Source organism: Sciurus vulgaris (genome assembly GCF_902686455.1).
Source record: "Sciurus vulgaris genome assembly, chromosome: 8".
Taxonomy (NCBI): domain Eukaryota; kingdom Metazoa; phylum Chordata; class Mammalia; order Rodentia; family Sciuridae; genus Sciurus; species Sciurus vulgaris.
In genome coordinates this window covers 136,249,151-136,267,586 of record NC_136468.1, presented here as the reverse complement: position 1 = coordinate 136,267,586, position 18,436 = coordinate 136,249,151, and the positions used below count along the sequence as shown (strand labels likewise).

General features: G+C 46.7%; 1 protein-coding gene and 1 pseudogene across 3 annotated transcripts in view; one reads left to right on the top strand and one right to left on the bottom strand.

Moving 5' to 3' along the window:
• The window catches only part of SVOP (SV2 related protein), an 87,495-nt gene that overhangs the window by 43,841 nt on the left and 25,218 nt on the right, over window positions 1–18,436 (top strand). The gene's annotated exons all lie outside the window — the stretch shown is intronic.
• LOC306668912 (tRNA-splicing endonuclease subunit Sen15-like) lies at window positions 1,826–17,351 on the bottom strand (annotated as a pseudogene). The gene is made up of 2 exons: window positions 17,130–17,351; window positions 1,826–2,466 (listed from the first exon to the last, which is right to left on the bottom strand). The product of its transcript is annotated as a tRNA-splicing endonuclease subunit Sen15-like (transcript).

Here is an 18,436-nt window from a genome sequence, read left to right as displayed (position 1 = left end):
CACTGACAATTAACACTTTCCTGCCCCACTATTAAGGATGTAAAGGATGAGAAACTCAAAAGGGGGACTCAGGGAAGATGTAGGATATTTCACGTGAAGGGAGCTACATGAAAAGATGGAGCCATAACAGACAAGGGAAGGAGACTGGTCCGGTTTTCGTCAGCTGTAGGGATGAGATCTATGAGACTTGAAAGCGAAAGTTGGACAGGTAGACTGGGGCAGGCCTGTTGGAGGCCTAGAAAGCCATACCAAAGGGATTGTCTGAAGGCAGCTGGGAGCCACTGAGAGTTCTTGAGCGGGGGAGGCACTTTAGAGGTACAGATCTGGCAGTGGCAGGCGGGGTGAGTGGGAAGTAAGGAATTCCGTTGTTCGCTTCCTGAAGGGATGAGACCAAGTGCGGCCCAGCACAGTATCCACCACGGGCCACCCCTTCCAGAGGTGGGATCCACCTCTTCCAGAGCGAAAGTTCATCCCCTCTGAGGCAGTTCCTCCAGGATTCTGGCTGCTGTCTTCCTACAGAGACTTAAAAAGGGATGATGAGAGGGATGAACTACCATCCCTGCTATGGCTGCTGGTCTTATAGCTGCCTTGATGCCCATGTTCTCCCCTCCTCTGCCACCGCGTATAGATGCCCCTCAGCTCTGGCTCACACGTTCACTGATCTGGATGGTTTACCTGGTGGGGTGACCGAGGCTTCATGCCTGAGGGGTCTGAGTCCCTGGTCAACATGCCCTTCCTGAACTGTAACTGTTACACTTGTTCATTTAACACCATCCCTGGACGGGGAGCCAAGCGGAGTGGTGCCCGCTTATAATCCTGGCGGCTTGGGAGGCTGAGGCAGGAGGATCGCCGGTTCAAAGACAGCCTCAGCCATTTAGCAAGGCCCTAAGCTACTTAGTGAGACCCTGTCTCCAAATAAAAAATGAAAAGGACTGGGGATATGGCTCAATGATTAAGCGCCCTTGGGTTCAATCTTCAGTACCAAAAATCAATCAATCAATCAATCAAAACAGGGCAGGGAAATACCAGTAGATGTCCAGCCTTATACCCTGGGTGCCTTGATGGTTAGAATTAATTTCTCTGACTGGTAAATGGTGACCTTTTTCCTTGCCTGCTCATTTTTTGACAAAAGGAGCCCAAAGTTACTAGGTGGCACTGTTGCTTGAAGTCTAAGGGGACTCTGTGTGTGTGTGTGTGTGTGTGTGTGTGTGTGCGCTGCTGGAGACTGAACCCGGGGCACTCTACCTCTGAGCTACGTCCCCTGCCCTTTTTCATTTTAAATTTTGAGACAGGGTTTCATTAAGTTGTTGAGGCTGGCCTTGATCTTGAAATCCTCCTTCCTCAGCCTCCCAAGTTTCTGCCACGCCCAGCTTCAAGAGAGACTCTTTTTTTTTTTTTTTTTTTTTATTCAAGGACATCTTTTACTTTCTACTAAAGATGGAAAAGCAGGCAGAAATAAACTCTCCACATGTCACAATGTACATAAAGTGCCAGCCCAAGCTGGCTACCAGAGGCCAGAAGGCCCTGGGAGAGCAGAGTAAGGGAAGAGGTGGGGTTTCAATGAGCCAGCTGTGGCTCATATGAACATGGGTGATGAAGAGGCACAGGGGTTCCACCCCTCTGAACGCATCCTCGGCATAGATCTGAGCACAACTGTAACTAAACTGTCTTCAATAAGAGTTCTAGAGGGGCTGGGGAGATAGCTCAGTTGGTAGAGTGCTTGTCTTGCAAGCACAAGGCCTTGGGTTCGATCCCCAGCACCGCAAAAAAAAAAGAGTTCTAGAGGAACAACTCTATAGTTTCAAGCAATACAAAATTCTAATGACTGGGAAAGTTTTATTCTTCAGAAAGAAAATTTATGGAATGGAAACAGTTAAATCAACTCTGACTATCTCAGAGATAAAAGAAAAAGCAGGTGGATGGGTCTCAGATCCAATCTTTTATGAATAAACTATTGAGAAGTGCAGATGTCATCTTCTAAGGGGAATATTCTCAGGGGCTGGCAGCATAAACCCGTCAGCGAGTTGATAGTAGACTATTGTAGAATCAGATTCCACGATAGCCAGGGTGAAAGACATTGGCAAATCCAGATCTGCATCACCTCGTAGTTTTCGAGATGCCTTCAAGATGTCCCTTATCCTTTGATGGCTGAGAGAAGCAGAGATGGGTGTAGGCAACACGGTCTGTAACCTTTCCCCTTCTATCTCAGTACCAGCCAGGCAGATGAGCTGGAGTTCAGGTAATCCCACAGTTACTGCAAACCAACTTTTACTCTCCATGAGATCCAGATAAACCAAGAATGCTATATAAACTTGAGTGGCATCTCCTATATTTAATTCCATCATTTCTAAATACTTAGGGTGGATGCTCATGTAGGCATCCTGTGGCGTCCACTTGTAAGCCGCCCGAGTCCAGACCACTACAGCTGGGAGTGGGCTGTCGCCGCCCGCGGTAATTTGTTACCGCCTGCAGCAACAATTGTGCGGGTATTAATGGGAGGTGGCCTGGAAACTGAGCTACTCCTATGATCTTTCTCTTTGTGCGCTGCTTTCTTGCTTGTTCGTTAGTTTATAGAGGAAGAGAAGCTTACTTGCTTTTAGAGGAAGTTTTAGAGGAAGAGAGACTTTGCTCATCAGGAAAAGAGACTTGCTACGCTTTCAGAGAGGCTACTATTATCAGGAGCTATTTCTTAAAGGTCTGCGGCTTCTTCTTAGAGGTGCGTCCTGCATCCTGCGATCTTCATTCTGCTATCTAGAGGTGTCTGCTTAGTCCTCCGCCCAGCGATCTATCAGAGGTGCTGCTTAGTCCTCCGCCCAGCGATCTATCAGAGGTGCTGCTTAGTCCTCCGCCCAGCGATCTAGAGGTGCTGCTTATCCGAGGTGCTTCCCATAGGTGTGCGTCTTATACACCTAAGGCAGCCAATCTGCTTAGGTTTAGCACAATTGAAGCACGCCCCTCGGTACCAATCAAGAAAGAATGAGGAATACCTGTTGACCACTAGCACAGAGGAGCCATTAACTAATGAGGCAAAAGTAGATCACACCGTGTTAACACTAGTTATGTGCCACCTCTTGCCTCAACGCCAGCCGCCATCTTAGGGTCACCCAAACATGTCTTCTGCAGTCGGCTCAGAATCGCCCCGCTCCTCCATCTAGAGAGACTCTGTGGCATCCTCTGGAGGAAGCTTTTCCTCCCTGGGACCCAAGGCCTCTAGACCCCCAGAGCCTAGAAGATGCACAAGTTCCCCCAAGTGGGTCACTAGGAATGATGGCACTCCTACTTCAACCCCTCGATTCCCAGACCCATCTATTCTTTGAACTGGGAACACAGCCATAAAACGGCCATTGATTTAAGTGTGTACTACATCTTGGGGGGACAGTCCCTGTCCCCCAAGCTGATGCCTCAGTGGCTGACAGAATTGCTCTCGGCCAACAGCTTCAGGGTCGTGTGCTTTGTCAAGGGTCACCCAGCCCACGGTCACGTGCCAGTCCTTGCATCTCCTTTGGGAAAGATCAGGAGAGACTCTCTGGGAGGGTGACGTCAGTTCCGGAGTAGTGTGGTCACATCGCGGGCTGGGTAACCAGAGTGCTGGGTCGGAATCCTGCTTCTGTCTACATATTAGCTGCATGACCCCAAATAAGTCCCTGAACCTTTCTGTGCTTCCGTTTCCTCATTTTTAAAAAGGGGATACAAACATATCCACCTCGTGGGGTCCCTTAGAATTTTAAGTGACAACATATGCCCAGTACCCAGGAGATGCCTGGCGGAGTTCTCGATGGGTATCAGCCAGCATCCCAGCTGCTGCGGACTCTGGTAAGAAGTTCACGTGTCCGCAGGAGGGATGGAGGAGGAAGCGCGTAATCGTGCCAAGGAGAGGAGACGTGACCACGTGGATCTGACACGCAAGCAGACCTCTAGGCTCCTCCTGCCCTCGGAGGCGAGGACAGCGAGCGGCTGAGTCCTCCACGTCTGTTCATGAGGTTCCTCCAGGGCCTTCCAGAGTGGGCATCTGACACAGGATCCTGGAGTCGGAATGGGTTTAGAAAACACTGGAGCTCAAAGCTGAAGCCATGAACGGAGCCACAACCATCAGCCTGGACTGGCAGGGGCTGGTAGCCAATTGCTCCACTTCTGGCCCAACTCCAGGAATTCCTGCAGATGTGGCCACTGCCCCATTCAAAAGCCATCCAGTGACGAGGGTGCAGCGTTTCCCTGGTGGCTGGAAGGAATGCGCTCACAGAAGGGTAGTCAGATTCCCTTCCTGGGGGTGCTCAGGGAGAATCCCGGCAGAAGGAACCTCCGAATAGTTACCTGGATTTTCTTCCCGTGTGCGGGAAGATGCAGAAGGTCCACGGAAATTGTTTTTCAGGAAGGTGGACCGAGAGGCATCGTTTTCTGGTTCTTCTTACACATTTCTTGGAAATGGCATAAATGTGGTAAGAAATAGAATTTTTTAATGGTGCTGGAAGGTGTGGAGAGGATGCCATTGACTGGCCAGAAATATTGAGAACTCTCTGGAAGCTTTCAAACAGGTGGGATTGCAGGGACAGAGGAACTAAAGCAGAGAAAGACCACGTCCCAAAACACCGCAGGCGAGCGACCACAGAGGGGAGAGAGGTTCTTCCGCTGGAGTCTGGGAGAGATGCCGTTTCCAGAGTCCACAGCACAGGGAGGGAAGAGAGGACCCCAGGGGAATACAATAAAGGACACAACAGCAGCGAGGAGGGCCTTTCCCCCTGACCTGGTGCGGCCTGGGTCCCCAGCTTACCTGTGATCCCCGACCCCCCAAATGTCATGCCTCCCTCAGATGATCTGGAAGAAACCAAGAGAAACCCATGCATTAGCGTTCTCTAGAGGAAGAGAAGCAACAGGAGGTATAATTATAAAAGGGGGATTTATCAGATTGGCTCACACAACCAGAAGCTGGAGGGTCCACAATGGCCGTCTGCAGCTGGAGAGCTGGAAGAACCAGCAGCTGCACAGTCCAAGAGGCAGAAGCCCCAGAATAAGAGCGATCAAACTGCCACCCTAGTCCCAGACCAAGGCTTCTGGAAACTCCCTGGAGAATCCCTGGCAGAGTCAGCTTTGAAAGAGTGAAGAAGCAAGAGTCTGGTATCCTCAGATGATCAAGCAGCGATCAACACCCCTTCAAGAAGAGCCGAGCTTACATCCGCTCTGCTTCCTTGTTCTTCCAACTTTTATTCCATCCAAGCCACCATCCTATTGGGCGGTGCTGCTCATGCTTAAGGAAGGGCTCCCCTTCAGTTCGCTATCCCACATGCCAATCATTCCTAGACACGCCCTCATGGACACACCCAGAGGCCTCTTAATCCAATCAAGCTAACAACTCACATTAAGCCTTACACCCCAGGAACTCTGCTCACACAGTGTTACCAACAACTCATTGGTCCCCCACTGGAGGTGGGGGTGGGGGAGACCCTCAATGCAAGATCTCTTTCCATTCAGTGTCACGAAGCCAAAGATGAAACGGAAGCCAAGCCCCAGCCACCCAATGCATTCGCTGCCCAGAGAATGGAGGAGTGGGAGCCAGCTCACAGGGGGCCTTCCTAACCCTTTAGGGGTGGGGACGCGGTAGATAAAGGGTACAGGGATGACAGGGAGGAGAGGCTGATGAAGGAGAGGAATGCTCATGTCTTTCCTTGGACCAGGTGAAGACTTTCCGGAACTCAGGCATCACCGATTCTTGCTCCTGTCACGGTCTGGCGCTTCCTGTCTTGGCAGCTGGTACCTGTGTCACTTAGTATGGAAATTGGATCGCAATGAGGTCTGAGGTCTTCTAGAGGTCATTGTGTGGCCATTTGGGGATCTGGCTGGTTTCAGATGATTATCATGGAAAGGAAATTCTAACCTCCAAGCATCCTATTTTCAAAAGATGAATGCAGGGTGGGTAAGAGGCAAGCCAGCGGGTGTAGACATCTACTGGGTAACATACCCACCCCCCGCCCTGCTTATTTTCACTCCCCATTCTTTTTTTTTTTTTTTTCCATTTTCTTTTGGTCCTGGGGATTGAACTCAGGGGCACTCGACCCCTGAGCCACATTCACAGCCCTATTTTATATTTTATTTAGAGACAGGGTCTTGCTGAGTTGCTTGGGGCCTTACTATGTTGCTGAGGCTGCCTTTGAACTCGTGATCCTCCTGCCTCAGCCTCCCGAGCTGCTGGGATGACAGGCATGCGCCACCACGCCCGGCTCACTCCCCATTCTCGAGGTGTGATGAAGGGTGAAGGTCCATCTTCTGTGATTCCTGGGAGCTGAATCTGGGTGTCACCTGGCAGGAGAGTGAAAAATTTCCCTAGCTAACCTTCAATATGTCTGATGATCCCTGGCTGCAGGCATAGCTATTTTTACCCCTGAGTCAACATCACTTATCATTTAATGGCTTCCAAATTTCTGCTCGTAAAAGAGACCAGATAGTTGAGGATACGTGGTCCAAAGAGCAGAAGGAGCAACGGAGCCATCAAGGAACCCAAGAGAGGCAGAGACCAGGTCCTGTCTGGAATAGCACCTTCAATCACGTTCCAGACCCTCTGGGCCGGGAGGACTGGACGGTGGCCTTGGGGCCTGGCTGCCTCTTCTAAGAGTCCACGTGTTCCTGGTGCTTCATAAAAACGACAGGATGTTTTATTTCCTTAGAAAAGGAAACCAGGTACCCAATCCTAGAAAAGGAAGGAGACTTATACACTGTAGGGCAGAGCATAGACAGGAAGTCAAATGAGGATGTCGGAAACGAGCAGGGAGACCCCTCCAAAGGGCCAGGGGACAGCCCCCCACTGAGTAACGTTGCTAGCTTTAAAGTCTCAGATACTAATAATTTCACCTGTTGAGATGTGTTAATATGTATGTAACAGCTAGTACTTATCGTTGCAAAGATTTTCCCTTGTGGGATCAATAAAATGTCTAAGGGGAGTCGATTGCAAGTGTAGCAGATGGTATTCTGGGTTCTGCTTATGCCTCCTTTGCCAAGAAGGTAATTGAGAGCAACCTGGTTATTAGATGTACTCTTCGTGTATGGTTATGGTGACCTCTCTGCAAACTCGTGGTCTGTAAGGTGTTTTTTGCTAGTTATTATCAGGCAATCACGAAAGAATCCTTCCTTTATATCCTCTTGGCTCTATTTATTTTGGTTGACACAAGTAGCTCCGTTTTGATTTTGCTACATTTTTGCGGGGTGGGGGTACCAGGGATTGAACTCAGGGGCACTAGACCACTGAGCCATATCCCCAGCCCCATTTTTGTATTTTATTTAGAGACAATTGCTTAGGGCCTCACTGTTGCTGAGGCTGGCTTTGAACTCGCGATCCTCCTGCCTCAGCCTCCCAAGCTGCTGGGATTACTGGCATATGCCACCACACCTGGATGATTTTGCTACATATTTTTTACATTCCCTCCTTTCTTTTCCTGAAAACTTGGTTGATTAACCACACCATGGTCTAGTTTTTATTATCCCTTGTTGCCAGGCTGGACTTACCCCAGTTAGTCTGTCAGGTCATTAGTCTGATCTGTCCCACAAGAGAGGAGAAGTGATAGAGGATCAGTGTCCAAAGTGATCCACAAGAGAGGATCAGTTAGGGATCAGTGTCAAAAACCCTTTAAAGCCACATTTGAGGTTTTTTTGTTTTTTTGGTTTTTGTTTTTTAATAAAAGGTTTAGGAGGAGCGGTTCTTAGGCTGAGCTGACCTGGAGTCTCTAGCTACTATGTTCAATCCCTCTGTTTTGTAGGATGACTAGCAGCTCAAAACAGTAAGCCTGATTATTTTCTTAGTTGTCCTTCTGAAGAATTTTGAGAGGCAACAGGTATAAAGTTTTAAAAGGAAAATGCAACATAAAATTGACAAGAGCAAAACAAATTCAGATTGCGTTTTAGGTTTGAACTAGGAAACAATCCTGTATTTTACAGTAATACCAATTTTTTTTTGGCAAAGATAACCAAAGAAGAACCACTTTGTAAAATGAGTTCAGCTTTGTCAGAAAGCTGTATTTAAGAGGACTTGTAAGAATTCTTTTCTTGCCTCAATGCGAATTGCTTTAGAAAAAAAAAAAATCAAAACTGTGGATGACAGAAGACTTAGAATAGCCATGGTTAGAATTTTGATGAGAGTTTAGCAGTTGACCCCTCCAAAAAAAAAAATCGAGGTTTTTTTCATTGACACAGAGCTTTTATTTAAAATTTTTTTTTCCCTGCCAGGGATTGAACCCAGGGACACTTAACCACGGAGCCCCACCCCCAGCCCTTTTTTGTATTTTACTTAGAGACAGTGCCTTGCTAAGTTACTGAGGCTGGCTTTGAACTCACGGTCCTCCTGCTTCAGTCTCCGGAACCACTGGGATTACAGACATGTGCCACCACACCCTGCCCTGTATACAGCATTTTGGGATGACAGTCGTAACTGATAGCATTATGCCAGGCCCACCAGACCTTTATGCATTTGGCAAAATCTTGTGAATATTTATGCCAATAATATTTATCATATATCATTGTAAAACAATAGTTGTTCATTAAACCCCAGTTATAAACTAAATGTAAACAGTTCTGAGTCATCACTGAAAAGACTTTAAAACAAGTAGATGCTTAAGCAAACCATAACTCTTTTCAGGCTCTCTCCCTAAGTAATCAAATACCCAACAAAGGTAGCAGAAAATGTAAGAAATTACCTTTGTCAAACGTAAAATCTCTGTTAAGTCAGTTTTTGTAAATTGTACTAAGAGCGGATCCATGTTTTAAGAAAACCTTGTTGCTTTAGACATTAATTCGATTCTGAGGTTGGGTGTGGTGGTACACTCCTATAATCCTAGTAACTCTGGAGACTGAGGCAGAAGGATCACAAGTTCAAGACCAGTCTCAGCAACTTAGCTAGACCCTCAGCAACTTAGTAAGACCCTTTCTCAAAATACACAAAATCCACAGTACTGAAAAGAAAAAAAAAAAAAAAAAAAAAGATTCTGGTTTTCTATCAATGTATTAAATTAAACTAATTGATTGATTAATTTTTTGGTAGTGAGGACTGAACCAAGGGGCACATTACTACTGAGTTACATCCCAAGCCCTTTTTAAATTTTTATTTATTTAGCTTTGGTACTGGGGATTGAACCCAGGGGTGCTTTACCCCTGAGCCACATCCCCAGCCCTTTGTTAAGACAGGGCCTCACCAAGTTCCTGAGGCTGACCTTGAATTTGGAGATCCTCCTGCCTCAGCCTCCTAAGTCACTGGGATTAACGGTGAGCCCCACTATGCCCAGCTTAAATTTTATTTATTTATTTATTTTTTTATTTTGTGTGGTGCTGGGGATTGAATCCAGCTTAAATTTTAATCTTAGAAAAGCCTATAAATAATTTTTCTTAGCTTTAGCCAACTTAACCTAAATTTCCTTTAATAACATTTGTCCTTCACAGACCTCTGTGGTCTGCTTAACCCTTTAATATATGACCCTGCCTTTCTTGTTTTCTCTTTGGGGATAAAAATCTTATTTTGCCATACAAAATCCTATCTCCTCCAAAAGCATTTTCTTTTCTTTTTCACTTTTATCACCAAAAACATCTTCAATATACAACTTTGTCTTTCTTCCCTACTTGCTGGTTTGTTCCTACTGTTTCCGCCCTTAAATCTTCATTTTGAAACAATCCTTACAAAACTTCTGAATGCAGATCAAATTAATCATTTTCTCAATAAAATAAAATACATTTTCTTAAAAATAATTTTTCATCAAGTTGGGCACAGTGGTGCACGCCTGTAATCTCAGCAACTCAGGAGGCTGAGGCAGGAGGATCTCAAGTTCAAGGCCAGCCTCAGCAACTTAGCAAGGCCCTAAGCGACTTAGTGAGACCCTGTCTCCAAATAAAAAATAAAGAAGAGTGGAGATGTGACTCAGTGATAAAGTACCCCAGGTTCAATCCCCAGTACCAGAATCATAATGATAATAATAACTTTTTCATCAAAACACAGATGACTTTGCAATCTTACTTTCAGTGAAGAGAGCACTCTTTTTTTTTTTTTTTTTTTTTTGCAGTACTGGGGGTCGAACTCAGGGCCTTGTGCTTGTGAGGCAAACACTCTACCCGCTGAGCTATCCCCCCAGCCTGTGGGAAAGCACTCTTGAACTCTGTTTTCTTTATCTTTCTGTGGGAGAAGGGGTTCTGAGGATCTGACCTGGGGCCTCGTGCATGCTAGGCAGACAGTCTACCACTGAGCTCCCTCCCCAGCCTTTTTGTGTATTTTTTGTTCAAAGGCAAGGTCTTGCTCGGTTTCCCAGGTCGGTCTTGAACTAGAGATCCTCTTGCCTCAGGCCCCTGAACACTTGGGGTTACAGGTGTGTGCCTGAGTCTTAAACTGCTTTTCACATATCAACATGTTTTTCCCCACATTTTTTATTGGTGCATTATAGTTGTACATACTGATGGGACTTGTGATATGCTTGTGCATGCACACAGTGTAGCAATATGATTTGGCCACTGTCCCTCCCCAGCACTTCCCCCTTCCCCCCCTCCCCCCACCCTTTGCTCCCTTTTCTCCACTGATCTCCCTTTGATTTTCATGAGATCTGCCTTCACCTTTCATTTCCTTTTTCCTCTCTAGCTTCTGCACAGGAGAAAAAACATCCGACCCTTGACCTTATTTCCCTTAACAAGATGGTCTCGAGTTCTGTCCATTTTCCTGCAAATACTATAATTTCATTTTTCTTTATGGCGGAGTTAAACTCCATTGTGTGTGTAGACTACATTTTCTGTCTCCATGGACACCTAGGCTGGTTCCTTAGTTTGGCTGTTGTGAGTGTGTCTGCGTGTATCACTATGGTGATGATTTTAATTCTTAAGGATAAACACCGAGGAGTGATACAGCTGAGTCCGTCCAGTGGTGGGTCCACACCTCATCTTTTGAGAAACCGCCATACTGATTTCCATAGCAATTGTACTGATTTACAGTCCCACCAGAAGTGTAAAAGTGTTCCCTTCTCTCCACACCCTCTCGAGCATTCATTATTTGTTTTCTTGATGATTGCCATTCCAGCTGGTGTGAGATGAAATCTCAGTACCGTTTTGATTTGCATTTCCCTAATGGCTAATGATGTCGAACATCTTTTCATGTATGTGTCGACTGTATTTTTTTCTTTTGAAAAATGTCTGCTTAATTCATTTGCCCATTATTAATAGGGTTATTTGGGGCTTTGGTGTAAAGTTGTTTGTGTTCTTTATATATTCTAGATAGTAATCCTCTAAGAAGAGTGGCTAGCAAAGATTTTCCTCCCATCACGTGAGTTCTCTCTTCACATTTCTCATTGTTTCCTTGGTTGTGCAGAAGTTTGATGCTGTCCAGTTTATCAGCTCTTGGCATTATTTCTGAAGCTCTGGGGGTTCTTTTGAGAAAGTCGTCACTTGTACCCAAAAGCTGGAATTGAGCCTGTGTTTTCTTCTAGGAGTTGCATAGTTTCTGGCCTAAGTCTGAAGTTTTGGATCCATTCTGAGTCTGTGTTTGTGCAGGGCGAGAGAGAAGGGTCTAGTTTCACTTTTCTACGTATGCAGAACCAGTTTTCTCAGCCTTTGTTACAAAGGCTGTGTTTTTGCCAGTGTCTGTTGTTGGCGTTTGCGTCAAGGATCGGTTGACTGTGTCTGTGTGGGCTGGTCTCTGTGTCTTCTATTCTGCACTGTTGGTTCCCTGTGTCTGTTTGAATGCTAGAACCATGACTTTTTTGTTACTACAGCTCTGTAGGATAATTAGAAGTCGGGTATTGTGATGCCTCCTGCGTTGCTTTTTTTTACCTAGAAGTGCTTTGGCTTCCCTGAGTCATTTATTCTTCTAAATGAATTTAAAAAAAAAATTATATATATATATATATGTGTGTGTGTGTGTGTGTGTGTGTGTGTGTGTGTATTTTTTATGTTGATGACCTTTATTTTTAAAATATTTTTTAGGTGTGATTGTCAATGAACCTTTATGTTATTTATTTATTTTTATGTGGTGCTGAGGTTTGAACCCAGTGCCTCACACGTGCTAGGCAAGCGCTCTACCACTGAGCCACAACCCCAGCCCGTTCCAAGTGAATTTTAGGACTGTTTTTTCTAGTTCTGTAAAGAATGTCATGGGTATTTTGATGGGGATTGCATTGAATCTATGCATATCAACATCTTATGAAAACATTTAATAAATCAAACATAACACCCACATACACATACCTATTCCTCTTTGGGCTTTAAGAAGCCCAGAGTACTTGAATGTATATTTAGCAATTGATGTAAAGACATCAGTACTAAATACAAAAAAAGCATTTTAACTTACAAATTACTCCTATTATGTGTATTTATACTCCTATTATGTGTATTTATTTTACATATATTTACCTGATTTATTCATGATGTGAGACAAGATAACATGATAATCAGACTGAGATGTCAGACAAGCATAGTCAACACTTTTAAATTGTTTCTCAAAGAAAAATGCTAATCGTTGTGCTGGAAACAGAGAAAGCAATGGACAGTCCATCTTGAACATCTAACAGAAATAAACATAACCTGATTGACCAATAACCCAGGCAAAACGTATGCTAACAACTCTGAAAACCTCTTTATTTTATCATCAAGTTTAAATTAACTAATTTGTGACAGATTTACTTACAATAAACTTCCAACAGATTTAAAGGCAGGAGACAGGAGCTATCAACCCATACTTGTTAACTGCATCTGCAGTCAACTTAGAAATGATCTTCAGGTGTTTACAAGAAGTTTTTAAATCAGGCATGCCAGTAAAGCAAGAATATCTACTTAACCATGAAGAACCCAAAAGCAAATTCACCAGGAAAAGGCTGTAAGATGTTATCATGAGCTCAATAAGAAAGCTCAGGGGGCTGGGGAGATAGCTCAGTCGGTAGAGTGCTTTCCTTGCAAGCACAAGGCCCTGGGTTCGTATCCCCAGCACCAAAAAAAAAAAAAAAAACAAGAAAATTCAGGAGAGCTGGGTGTGGTGGTGCATGTTTGTGATCCCAGGGGCTCAGGAGCCTGAGGTAGGAGGGTTGAAAGTTCAAGGCCAGCCTCTACAAGTTAGCAAGACCCTGTCTCTAAATAATATATTTCAAAAAGAGCTGAGAATGTGACTCCATATTTTAACCTGCTGTGTTCAACCCCTGGTAACCACCCCACCTGCCACACACACACACCAAAAAAAAAAAACTATAGGAGAAATCTCTACCAAAAAACCAGAGTGGTCACAGGGATTCCCACTGAACCTATTTCTCAACAGCTTATACTGATGGCTTGGTTTTGGTTTTGTGGTACTGGGGATTGAACCCAGGGGTGCTTTACCACTGAGCTACATCCCCAGCCCTTGGTATTTTTTATTTTGGTATTTAACTTGGGCCTCACCAAGTTGCTGAGGCTGGCCTCGAACTTGGGCCTCCTGACTCAGCCTTCTGCATAGCTGGCATTGCAGCCTTGACGCCTGGCTACTGAGGGATTTTAATTAAATTCTGCCCAGTGCTGTCTCCAGGATCCCTTTTGTGAGAGGCATATCTGGTGGCTGGAGCAAGAGCGGATGCTTGGGAGAGATTTGGGGTCATGATGTGCTGCTTAGGGGAACTCCTTCCCAGAGTGTCCTCAAAGTGCCGGACAACTCCAGACATCAAGGGATGCTGGGTAGCTGGAGGTGCAGGGTGGCCGCTTCCTGTGATAGTTCTTGCAACCCAGGAACAGGGTACGTTCTTCTGATGTGGTTTCCTAAGAGACCTCTTGACATTGTGGGTAAGTGACCCTGACACCTCCATTTAGACCCCCGAGTCACCCTGGGTCACCCAGAATGGGCTGGAGGGAGTGTTCGTCTCTTTTCCTTGGAATTTGGGAACCCTTGAGTGGATGAATTTCTAAGGACCATCAAGCCCTTTAGTGTCTGTGGAACCCACTGTCACCAACACACACTAATAACCAGACACAGAGATGAGAGAGCACATAAAGGGCCTGGGTTGGGGCTCCATGGCAGAGCGCTTACCTAGCACGTAGGAGGCACTGGGTTCGATCCTCAGCACCACCTATAAATAAATAAAGTAAAGGTCCATCCACAACTAAAATATATTTGTAAAAAATTAAAAAAAAAAAAAACAGAGCATAAAACAGAGCATATAAAACCAAGAGTGAGGGTCGAGCCGACCTTCACGGTGCAGATGGCTTCCACTCCCCAGGGCGAGCCCCAGGAGCTGTACACACGGCAGAATGACACACAGACAGGGACACCCAAGATCGCGCACACAAGTCGCCAGGAGGGCTCATCAGGGGGCCGAGCGGTTCTCCCGTCCTGTCCTCCTTCCTACGAGGCTGTTCCTGGGGCCAGCTGGACAAGGCAGGCCCTGCCCCTCCTTCATCTGAGTGGCCACCCAGGACGGGACTCTGGGTGCAAACTCAGGAGCAATCCCTCCTTCATCCAGAACCTCCACCCTGTGCCGGGTGTCCCTGGGGCATGACCCCAACCTGCTCCTCCCCGGGGTCCTTTCCTTGGTACATACTCTGACCCCTCCTTGGCTGCTGGGAGCCACTCAGGTCTATCAAAGTCATGTCCTCCGTCCTCTATTGCTGATCTTATTGCCAGTAATGTGTTGGTGGTCACAGGCTTCTGATAGCCGGTGTGTGGATTTCCCGCCCCCAACCCATCGAGCAAGCGGGGCTGCTGCAGTGGGCTCCCGCTGGGTGCCCTCTGACTCAGACCAGCTCAGGTCTGCCCCTACCCACCTGGGGAAGGACTGCCCCTCTCTCCACTTCAGACACCAGTCAGAAGCCCAGGTTCTTTTTTTTTTTTTTTTGGTACCCGGGACTGAACCCAAGAGGACTCTACCACCGAGCCACATCCCCAGCCTTTTTATTTATTTATTTATTTTTATTTTAAGACCAGGTCTCACTCCGTGGCTGAGGCTAGCCTCAAACTTGTGATCCTCCTTGCCTCTGCCTCCTGAGTTGCTGGGATGACAGGCATGTGCCACCTCACCTGGAAACTCCAGGTTCTTTTACCTGTGCCTCTGACCCACTGGCTGTAAATATTGGGGTTCCCACAACAACCCCCTCTTTGGGTTTGCTGAGTTTGCTAGAATGACTCACAGACCTGGAGGAAACACTACCAGCTTATCGTAAAGGATGTTACCAAGGATACTGATGGAGCCCAGAGGGAACAGGTGCAGGGGCCAGGTGTGGGGAAAGTGGGCAGAGCCTCTGGGCCCTCTCCAGGTGCCACCCTAGGACCCTCCACAGGTTCGGTTAGCTAACGCTGTTCCCTAGGGGTTTTATGGAAGCCTCATTACTTAAGCATGATTGATGGAATCATCAGCCACTGGTGATCGATTAACCTTCAGACTCTCTTCCCTTCCCAGAGGTCAGGGAGTGACAGGGTGGGGATCAAAGGCCAGCCTTCTAAGCCTGCCTTTGTCTTTCCAGTGACCAGTCCTCATCGGGGGCTCCCCAGAGGCAGTCAGACAACTCAGTGGCCTAGAAAAAGACACAGGCTTTGCTGATTCCAAGGATTTTAGGAGTGTATGGCAGGATACAGGAGGAAGGCCAGATGCGAATTTCACCATATCACGTGTCCCATTTAGCTGCTCATTTACTGAATCTATTTTAGCCCTCCTGTTTGTTTACTGAGCTATTACTGCAACCCTGGGACTGAAATTGTGTTTTACATACATGACCATTTAAAAACTCACATAAGAGACAGAGGTATCCTTTCCATTTTACAGGTAAGAAAACTGAACTTCAAAGGAGTAACACACCCAAAGTCACACAGCTAGTAAGTGGCAGAGCAGAGATTTAAATGTTGCTTGACCCTCTAAATTGATTTTCAGTCTCTCTCACTCTCTCTCTCTCTTCTTTTTTGTACTGCGAATTGAACCCAAGAGCACATTACCACTGAGCTATGTCCCCAGCCCTTTTTAATTTAATTTTGAGACAGGGTCTCAGTAAGTCATTGAGGCTGGCCTCAAACTTGTGATCCTCCTGCCTCAGCCTCCTGTATCTCTGGGATAAACCTATTCTCTTAATTGCTCTTCTAGATATGTCTTTCATCTGTGGGGAGGGCAAATAAGAGCTATAAACAAAATTATAGAAGATATATTTAGGTACCCAAGAGAGCCCCTGGCTCTTGTGCACTTTAACTAGTCATTTACATAAAAATAATTATGTCTTAATTAGACAGTGTTCTTGTCTAGTTATAAAAATGGCTCCCCTAAGTTCATTATCAGGGAAGCATTAAGTTGAAGATAAGATAATTAAGAGTTTCTATTCATTTAGAAGAGCTTTCCCAATTGCAGTTCCTCATAAAACCAGATGAAGAAGAGTCTCTGTATCTATTTTTTTAAAAGCCCAGCCACCAGAAGTCTCTATGACTCTGCTAGTCTTGTTTTCTGTTCCAAGAACACAGCACCACAGACTGGGTGGGTTATGGAGAAAGGAGGTTTGTCTGGGCTCCTCGTTAGAGTCCAAGCTAAAGGGCCGTGTCTGATGGTGGCCTTGGCACACATGGTGAGAGACGGGGTACGCGGGTGTGAGCCCTCTGGGCGCTCTCCCTAGCAAGCCTCCAGCGTTCAATCATGGGCGCCCACCCTGGTGGCTTTATCTGACCCTAGTCGCCTCCCAGAGGCCCCACCTCTGGACACCATTGTTGAACTTAGTTTCTGTCCTCTGCATTCATCACACTAACACACCAGGGGCTGGGGAGATAGCTCAGTCGGTAGAGTGCTTGCCTTATAAGCACAAGGCCCTGGGTTTGATCCCCAGCACCAAAGGAAAAAAAAAAAAAAAACAAAAATCGACACACCAAACCTTGAGGAACACACACCAGGTCCAAGCCACACGATAATTAAGACTATTTCATTTTAGCATAAATGCAAATTGCATCATTATTAAGGAGCCCATTCCTCTGCCTGGGTCCCTTTGTCTCTATCGCCCTCTTTCTCTCTCTCTCTCTCTCTCCCTCTCTCTCCACCTTTCTTCTTTTTCCCCCAAATAGATGCTCACTTTGCTTGTTCATAAGGACCACAGTAACATTCACAGTAACGATGCTGACAGTCATAATGACAGGCGCTTGCCGCACGCCGGCCACCAGGCTGGGTGCTCTCACGCATCCCCCTTCGATGAGGAAACCAGCTCACACATGGGCGCAGTGATTCCGGGAAGCGCAGGGTGAGCGACTCTGCTCGGGGCTGAGAACAGCAGCTCTGCTCACATTCCGCGTCCGTCAGGTGATGCTTGTTCCTGTCTCGGTCTCGGGGAGCATGCACCCATGTCACCAGCAAGGCCACGCCCCACTCAGAGAAGGTGCATGTGCCTTTCGGGCTGGGATCTAAGACAGGAAGCAGAAGCCGCCAAGCCATTCGCAGCCTATGCTTGCAACCGGCTACTTCTGCGACTCCATGCTGCTGGTGGTAGCAAGTCACGAGGCCAGCCCAGGCTCAAGGTGTGGAAAACAGACCTCTTCTCTTTCTTCCTCCACGGCTGGGGATGGAACCCAGGGCCTTGCGCGTGGTAGGCAAGTGCCACGTCCCCGGCCTGGCAGAGACTTGATGGGAAGAGCCACAAAGTCACATTGCACAGCAGCGTAGATATGGTGGGGGAAGACACCAGGACAACTTTGCAGGACAGTGGCAACTAGGTTCAAATCCAGATGCGTCCGATGCCAGAGCAACGACGGTGTTGAACCAGCCTGCAAAAGGCTGGAGAGCACAGGTGGTCAGAGGGTCGCATTTAGGGAGACAAAGAATTTTACTGTCTGCCTATGGAGCAGCATCAGGAAGGAATGAACGTTAATTCCAACAAAGGGAAATAAACATCCCTGTATTTTTATCCTTACACACAATACATTTTAGAAAATTTAGAAATGCAGATAGGCATCAGAAATTATAATCACCTCTAATTGCCAGTATCTTCTCACGAAAATAAGCAAAATGCAGGTTGGTCTCGGAGTCGATGGCTCTGTGTTTCCAGCAGAGGGCGCTGTGTGGCTCCGCGGGTCACTGTTTACTTAAGTGACTGCGCTGGAAAACCCCAATCTGCAGGCGCCCCGCTTGGGTTTTAACTGCTCTTACGGATTAGTACCCAGGGCTGAGGGCGCGGTTCAGGGATGGGATGTGTGATGAGCATGAGCAAGTCACTGGTTCACTCCCCAGTACAAGGAAAAAAAGATAGATACTCCAGGTACCCTGGCGCAGTGGCACATGCCCATCATCCCAGCAGCTCAGGAGGCTGAGGCGGGAGGATCGCAAGTTCAAAGCCAGTGTTACCGTGTGGATGTGAGGTGGTCCCCAAAAGCTCACATGTGAGACAGTGCAGGAAGGTTCAGAGGAGAAATGACTAGGTTGTGAGAGTCTTAACCCACTCAGTGGATTGCGCTGATGGGATTAATTGAAATGATGGGGTGTGGCTGGAGGAGGTGGGGATTGGGGCGTGGCTTTGGGCATAT